We start from the raw sequence: 8,948 nt of genomic DNA, 5'->3' as shown, positions 1-8,948 counted from the left end.
CCTGAACAATTCCCCTCTCGAAGGAAGGCCTCGGCCTTAATCGTCCACGACAAACAGCTCGACGAGGCATGAAGCACCCACGGGAGCCGGAGCATGACGATGCAGAGTCTCGGTTCACAGGAGCCTGGGAAGAACATCCCGTACGGAACCCTTTACCCGAAAACATCCGAACCGCACATGCTCGCGACAGTCCTGCCGTTAGAGAATGCACCGTGCACGCGACCGAGTAAGGCCACTCAGAGACATCCATTTCCCAGGTATATGCCCCCTACGCACTTTTGGTGGCGCAACTCGCACGAACAGTCCCACCTCGACCCCGTAAACAAGCTTTTTTGCCTCGAAGAGTTCGTCGGAGACGAAGAAGCAACCTTCAGTGCAAACGTAGCACTCTTTTGTGCAACCGCCCAAACAACGCCCCCTCTACCCTCTGTCGAAACACTCGGCATTGCTGCTCCCTAAGGTGAGCTTCTCCTCATAGGCAATTCCGCTCTTATCCGGTCACGTTTGTGTGCCCGAATTTCGCAAGGCAACCTCCATGGGACATGGAAAAGACTCGAGAAGAGAGCTCGCTCACGGGAGAGAGAAGCCAAGGAGACCACGAGAGTGCTGAGAGTGGGACAGCGCTGAATAGGCGGGAGAAGCCTGCGCGTATAAACGGAGATATATATCCAATTGCAACGAAGGAACGTGCCAAAGATCGAGAACAATGGCAGAAATGCTAGTAACGTGCACTTCGGGACCAACGCATCACCGGAAGACAACCGCCAAACATCGAAAGAGTCGCGATGCTCCGCAACCTACGTGCAAAGCGGTCGCACACCGGGTAAGGGAGTGAGAGCCCCAAACATAGCTGGGCGAGGCGCTCACTCCGCTCTTTAATATCTCGTTAATACCGCCAAGGAAATGGCACAAGCACACACACACAAGCATCCTCGGAAGAGGACAGTTCGAGTGACAGGTCAAATCCAAGAGTTCCGAAGACTACCTCCAGGAACAATCGGGAACAAGACCGATTACAAGTCGTCGAGTCTGTTACTGGGCGAACACGAGATGCGCACAGGAAATCGATCAGCCCTCACAATGGCCCAAGGCCAGAGATCGGACTGCTACGATTTACCCCAACAATCATCGTGCCACTCTTCGCAGAGAGGTGATAGACGCCAACGAGCCCGCGCATAGCAATCGAGGTGTAAAAAGGGCGTTGAAGGCAGGAAGCCTGGACGAAAGAGGCTACGAGGTCACCTCGAAGCGGTCTAAGAATCGGGCGCACTTGGGGCGACTACCAGTGCCAACCCCTTATCCCGCGGTGCGTCCGACACACAGAAATTTCCAAGGCGGCCAAGGAGCCTCCCCGCATAGCAATCGGGGTGTGAGGTTACGGATGCAGCATTGATAGCAATCGAGGTGTGAGGCGAAGGATGCAGAAGTGAGAGCCGAGGGATGTAGCAGAGATAGCAATCGGGGTGTGTGATGCAGAAGAGATAGCAATCGAGGTGTGCGGTGGGAAGGGCCCAGCAGCCAGAATGCATGAAGCGACGGATGAAGCAGTGATGACAACCGGGCTGTGAGGAGAGGAGGGATGCAGCCAAGAAAGCAATCAGGGCTCGAGGCAAGGGATGCATCAAGGATAGCAATCATGTTGTGAGGCGAGATTCCAAAGGCTAAACGTGAGAGGCTGCAGGGTCGACTCAGAGAGGTCTATGCATGTGAGAGGCTGAAAGCAAGGTCGACTCGGAGCGGTCTATGCATCGGGCGCGCTTGGGGCGACTACCAGTGCCAACCCCTTATCCCGCGACGCGTCCGACAAAGAGAACGTTCCAAGGCGGCAGAGGAGGTTACCAGCCGAAGGATGCAGTAGCAATAACAGGTATAGTTCCGCGGCGGCCGAGAAGACTCACCGCATAGGAATCGGGATGCGAGGCGAGGGATGCGGCGGGAAGGCCCCGACGGCTAAACGGAAGAGGCTGCAGGGCCGCCTCGGAATGGTCCAAGCATCGGATGCGATTGGGACGACTACCAGTGCCAACCCCTTATCCCGCGATGCGTCCGATACACAGATAGTTCCAAGGCGGCCGAGGAGCCTCACCGCATATCAATCGGGGTGCGAGGCGAGGGATGGGGCGGGAAGGCCCCAACGGCTAGACGGAAGAGGCTTCAGGGCCACCTCGGAATGGTCCAAGCATCGGACGCGCTTGGGGCGACTGCCAGTGCCAACCCCTTATCCCGCGATGCGTCCGATACACAGATGGTTCCAAGGCGGCCGAGGAGCCTCACCGCATAGCAATCGGGGGTGCGAGGCGAGGGATGGGGCGGGAAGGCCCCAACGGCTAGACGGAAGAGGCTTCAGGGCCGCCTAGGAATGGTCCAAGCATCGGACACGCTTGGGGCGACTACCAGTGACAGCCCCCTATCCCGCGATGCGTCCGATACGAAGATGGTTCCAAGGCGGCCGAGGAGCCTCACCGCATAGCAATCGGGGTGCGAGGTGGGGGATGCGGCGAGATGGCCCCAACGGCTAGACGGAAGAGGCCACAGGGCCGCGTCGGAATAGTCCAAGCATCGGACGCGCTTGGGGCGACTACCAGTGACAACCCCTTATCCCGCGATGCGTCCGATACGAAGATAGTTCCAAGGCGGCCGAGGAGCCTCACCGCCTAGCAATCGGGGTGCGAGGTGGGGGATGCGGCGAGATGGCCCCAACGGCTAGACGGAAGAGGCTGCAGGGCCGCCTCGGAATAGTCCAAGCATCGGACGCGCTTGGGGCCACTACCAGTGACAACCCCTTATCCCGCGATGCGTCCGATACGAAGATAGTTCCAAGGCGGCCGAAGAGCCTCACCGCATAGCAATCGGGGTGCGAGGTGGGGGATGCGGCGAGATGGCCCCAACGGCTAGACGGAAGAGGCCACAGGGCCGCCTCGGAATAGTCCAAGCATCGGACGCGCTTGGGGCGACTACCAGTGACAACCCCTTATCCCGCGATGCGTCCGATACGAAGATAGTTCCCAGGCGGCCGAGGAGCCTCACCGCATAGCAATCGGGGTGCGAGGCGAGGGATGCGGCGAGATGGCCCCAAAGGCTAGACGGAAGAGGCTGCAGGGCTGCCTCGGAATAGTCCAAGCATCGGACGCGCTTGGGGCGACTACCACTGCCAACCCCTTATCCCGCGATGCGTCCGATACACAGATAGTTCCGAGGCGGCCGAGGAGGTGGGGGATGCAGCGAGATGGCCCCAACGGCTAGACGGAAGAGGCTGCAGGGCCGCCTCGGAATAGTCCAAGCATCGGACGCGCTTGGGGCGACTACCAGTGACAACCCCTTATCCCGCGATGCGTCCGATACACAGATAGTTCCGAGGCGGCCAAGGAGCCTCACCGCATAGCAATCGTGGTGCGAGGTGGGGGATGCGGCGAGATGGCCCCAACGGCTAGACGGAAGAGGCTGCAGGGCCGCCTCGGAATGGTCCAAGCATCGGATGCGCTTGGGGCGACTACCACTGCCAACCCCTTATCCCGCGATGCGTCCGATACACAGATAGTTCCAAGGCGGCCGAGGAGCCTCACAGCATAGCAATCAGGGTGCGAGGCGAGGGATGCGGCGAGAAAGCCCCAACGGCTAGAGGGAAGAGGCTTCAGGTCCGCCTCGGAATGGTCCAAGCATCGGACGCGCTTGGGGCGACTACCAGTGACAACCCCTTATCCCGCGACGCGTCCGATACACAGATAGTTCCAAGGCGGCCGAGGAGCCTCACCGCATAGCAATCGGGGTGCGAGGCGAGGGATGCGGCGAGAAGGACCCAACGGCTACACGGAAGAGGCTTCGGGGCCGCCTCGGAATGGTCCAAGCATCGGACGCGCTTGGGGCGACTACCAGTGACAACCCCTTATCCCGCGACGCGTCCGATACACAGATAGTTCCAAGGCGGCCGAGGAGCCTCACCGCATAGCAATCGGGGTGCGAGGCGAGGGATGCGGCGAGAAGGACCCAACGGCTACACGGAAGAGGCTTCGGGGCCGCCTCGGAATGGTCCAAGCATCGGACGCGCTTGGGGCGACTACCAGTGACAACCCCTTATCCCGCGACGCGTCCGATACACAGATAGTTCCAAGGCGGCCGAGGAGCCTCACCGCATAGCAATCGGGGTGCGAGGCGAGGGATGCGGCGAGAAGGACCCAACGGCTAGACGGAAGAGGCTTCGGGTCCGCCTCGGAATGGTCCAAGCATCGGACGCGCTTGGGGCGACTACCAGTGACAACCCCTTATCCCGCGACGCGTCCGATACACAGATAGTTCCAAGGCGGCCGAGGAGCCTCACCGCATAGCAATCGGGGTGCGAGGCGAGGGATGCGGCGAGAAGGACCCAACGGCTAGACGGAAGAGGCTTCGGGTCTGCCTCGGAATGGTCCAAGCATCGGACGCGCTTGGGGCGACTACCAGTGACAACCCCTTATCCCGCGACGCGTCCGATACACAGATAGTTCCAAGGCGGCCGAGGAGCCTCACCGCATAGCAATCGGGGTGCGAGGCGAGGGATGCGGCGAGAAGGACCCAACGGCTAGACGGAAGAGGCTTCGGGTCCGCCTCGGAATGGTCCAAGCATCGGACGCGCTTGGGGCGACTACCAGTGACAACCCCTTATCCCGCGACGCGTCCGATACACAGATAGTTCCGAGGCGGCCGAGGAGCCTCACCGCATAGCAATCGGGGTGCGAGGCGAAGGATGCGGCGAGAAGGACCCAACGGCTAGACGGAAGAGGCTTCGGGTCCGCCTCGGAATGGTCCAAGCATCGGACGCGCTTGGGGCGACTACCAGTGACAACCCCTTATCCCGCGACGCGTCCGATACACAGATAGTTCCAAGGCGGCCGAGGAGCCTCACCGCATAGCAATCGGGGTGCGAGGCGAGGGATGCGGCGAGAAGGACCCAACGGCTAGACGGAAGAGGCTTCAGGGCCGCCTCGGAATGGTCCAAGCATCGAACGCGCTTGGGGCGACTACCAGTGACAACCCCTTATCCCGCGACGCGTCCGATACACAGATAGTTCCGAGGCGGCCGAGGAGCCTCACCGCATAGCAATCGGGGTGCGAGGCGAGGGATGCGGCGAGAAGGACCCAACGGCTAGACGGAAGAGGCTTCAGGGCCGCCTCGGAATGGTCCAAGCATCGGACGCGCTTGGGGCGACTACCAGTGACAACCCCTTATCCCGCGACGCGTCCGATACACAGATAGTTCCGAGGCGGCCGAGGAGCCTCACCGCATAGCAATCGGGGTGCGAGGCGAGGGATGCGGCGAGAAGGACCCAACGGCTAGACGGAAGAGGCTTCAGGGCCGCCTCGGAATGGTCCAAGCATCGGACGCGCTTGGGGCGACTACCAATGACAACCCCTTATCCCGCGACGCGTCCGATACACAGATAGTTCCGAGGCGGCCGAGGAGCCTCACCGCATAGCAATCGGGGTGCGAGGCGAGGGATGCGGCGAGAAGGACCCAACGGCTAGACGGAAGAGGCTTCAGGGCCGCCTCGGAATGGTCCAAGCATCGGACGCGCTTGGGGCGACTACCAGTGACAACCCCTTATCCCGCGACGCGTCCGATACACAGATAGTTCCGAGGCGGCCGAGGAGCCTCACCGCATAGCAATCGGGGTGCGAGGCGAGGGATGCGGCGAGAAGGACCCAACGGCTAGACGGAAGAGGCTTCAGGGCCGCCTCGGAATGGTCCAAGCATCGGACGCGCTTGGGGCGACTACCGTTGCCAACCCCTTATCCCGCGATGCGTCTGATACACAGATAGTTCCGAGGCGGCCGAGGAGCCTCACCGCATAGCAATCGGGTTGCGAGGCAGATTATTGGGAAGGGAACCCCCTGGGATGCGGCTCAAGCAGTGCCCAAAGGGACTGGAATGCGGAATCACATCGAGAGACCCAAATGCTATACGAGGGCTCAAATCGAATTATCGATTTGGCCACGACATGGACGCATCGGAACGACTACCTTTGCCGAACCACTCGCAATTGCATCCATACCGAAACCAATAGACATTTCCGTTAGAGCCCTCGCATAGCATTCGGGAATCTCGCATGCCCCTCTAAATCGACCAATGCTGGCGCTCAATGAAAATCCGAGCGCTACCACCGTTCGAGCGCCAGCATTGGTCGAGTTAGAGGGGCACGGGGGAGAATGCTCCAGTCAACACCTCCCCTATATAAGTTATTTGTCCGATTCTCGCACAACCGTAGTCTGCCTCGTCGAATCAAACAACGGTCCCAGATTCCGACTTCCGTTCCGTAGAGACCCAAAAGCTAGATGGAGGCTCGCAAAAAAGAGAGTCGGCGCATAGCAATCGGGTTTCTCGAACGTTTAGGGACCGAGCTCACTTGCGGATAGGGCAAAATCCGCCAAGCAACCCAAAAGCTAGACGGGGGCTCGAATCGAATCGCCTAGGCGGCCACAACAACGACGTGTTGGATCGACTACCAGTGCCAAACCATTCAGCAAGACTAGTCTGTGTCGAGGCCGGATAGAGATTCTCAGAGAGCGCCCGCATAGCATTTAGGAGACCTGCCGCGTCCCTCACACTCGACAAATGGTGGTGCACGTTTATAAATCCGAGCGATCCCAACCCTTTCAAGCACCAACATCGGTCGAGATAGAGGGGCACGGAGGGGGCTGCGTGAGACAACACAGTCCCCTATATAAGTTATTTGTCCGATTCTCACACATCCGAAGAATGGTCATCAAATCGGACAACAGCCCAAACTTCCGACTTCCGTCCCAGAAAGCCCAAGAGCTATCTAAAACGTTCATGGCCGGAACTCGATCGCGGCTATACCAGTCCGCCAAGCAACCCAAAAGCTAGACTGGAGCTCTAGTCGAATCACCTCTGTGGCCATTGCAAGGACGTGTTGGAGCGACTACCATTGCCGAACCATTCCGCAGGTCGAGTCCATACCAAGGCCGCATAGAGATTCACGATGAGCTCCTGCATAGCAATCAGGAGACTTGCCGTGTCCATCACAATCGATAAATCCTGGTGCAAGATTTTTGCATCCGAGCGCTCCAACCAGTCGAGCACCAGCATCAATCGACATAAACGGGCACGGGGGGAGGATGCTCGAGAACACTACCTCCCCTATATAAGTTATTTGTCCGATTCTCAAGCAGCCGAAGTCTGGTCATCGAATCGGGTCAAAGACCACAACTTCCGACTTTACCCACAATGCAAGTCATCGAATCGAACATCGGCCCCCGAGTCGGACTCCATGCGTATGTCAGGTCATCGGACCCAAATTCCGCCTTCCTGCGCATGGCGGGCCATCAATATCAACTCGGTCATCGGACCCAAACTCCGCCTTTTTGCGTATGGCACGCCTTCAAATCGGTCATCGGACCCAAATTCCGCCTTCCTGTGCATGGCGGGCCATCAACATCAACTCGGTCATCGGACCCAAATTCCGCCTTTCTGCGCATGGCACGCCATCAACTCGGTCATCGGACCCAAATTCCGCCTTCCTGCGCATGGCAGGTCATCGGACACAAATTCAGACCTCGCCAATATGCCTACGTATCGAATCGGTCATCGGACCCAACTTCCGACTTCATCCATACTGTAGGGTCTTTGAGGTTGGCGCGGTGCGCTCAACCCAGGGAGTCGACCCATCGAAGCATACACCTCCCCTATATAAGCTATTTGTCCGATTCCCACACCTGTGTAGTTTGCACCTCTGACCAGGACATCGACCCCAACTTCCGAACTCGACTGCAACGACGGCACCAGCGCCTTGGTGCGCACCTTGCGACGCACAGTCCCAACATTCGCCTTCCTGCACATGGCAGGTCATCGGACCCAAATTCCGACCTCGCGAGTATGCCTACATATCGAATCGGTCATCGGACCCAACTTCCGACTTCATCCATACCGTAGGGTCTTTGAGGTTGGCGCGGTGCGCTCAACCCGGGGAGTCGACCCAACGAAGCATACACCTCCCCTATATAAGCTATTTGTCCGATTCCCACACCTGTGTAGTTTGCACCTCCGATCAAGACATCGACCCCAACTTCCGAACTCGCCTCCAACGACCGAACCAGCGCCTTGGTGCGCACCTTGCAACGCACAGTGCCAACATTCGCCTTCCTGCACGTGGCAGGTCATCGGACCCAAATTCCGACCTCGCGAGTATGCCTACATATCGAATCGGTCATCGGACCCAACTTCCGACTTCATCCATACCGTAGGGTCTTTGAGGTTGGCGCGGTGCGCTCAACCCGGGGAGTCGACCCAACGAAGCATACACCTCCCCTATATAAGCTATTTGTCCGATTCCCACACCTGTGTAGCTTGCACCTCCGATCAGGACATCGACCCCAACTTCCGAACTCGACTAAAAAGACCGCACCAGCGCCTTGGTGTGCACCTTGCAACGCACAGTGTCAACATTCGCCTTCCTGCACATGGCAGGTCATCGGACCCAAATTCCGACCTCATGAGCATACCTACTAATCGAATCGGTCATCGGACCCAACTTCCGACTTCATCCATACCGTAGGGTCTTTGAGGTTGGCGCGGTGCGCTCAACCTGGGGAGTCGACCCATCGAAGCATACACCTCCCCTATATAAGCTATTTGTCCGATTCCGACACCTGTGTAGTTTGCACCTCCGCTCAGGACATCGACCCCAACTTCCGAACTCGCCTGCAACGACCGAACCAGCGCCTTGGTGCGCACCAAAAGTGCGCACTTTTGGAGGGCACTTTTGTGCGCTCCAAAGGTGCGCACTTTTGGAGGGCACTTTTCTGCGCTCCAAAGGTGCGCACTTTTGGAGGGCACTTTTTGGAGGGCACTTTTCTGCGCTCCAAAGGTGCGCACTTTTGGAGGGCACTTTTTGGAGGGCACTTTTCTGCGCTCCAAAGGTGCGCACTTTTGGAGGGCACTTTTCTGCGCTCCAAAG

This window comes from Cryptomeria japonica, unplaced genomic scaffold (genome assembly GCF_030272615.1).
Source record: "Cryptomeria japonica unplaced genomic scaffold, Sugi_1.0 HiC_scaffold_56, whole genome shotgun sequence".
NCBI classification, from domain to species: domain Eukaryota; kingdom Viridiplantae; phylum Streptophyta; class Pinopsida; order Cupressales; family Cupressaceae; genus Cryptomeria; species Cryptomeria japonica.
This window is presented reverse-complemented; position numbering follows the sequence as displayed.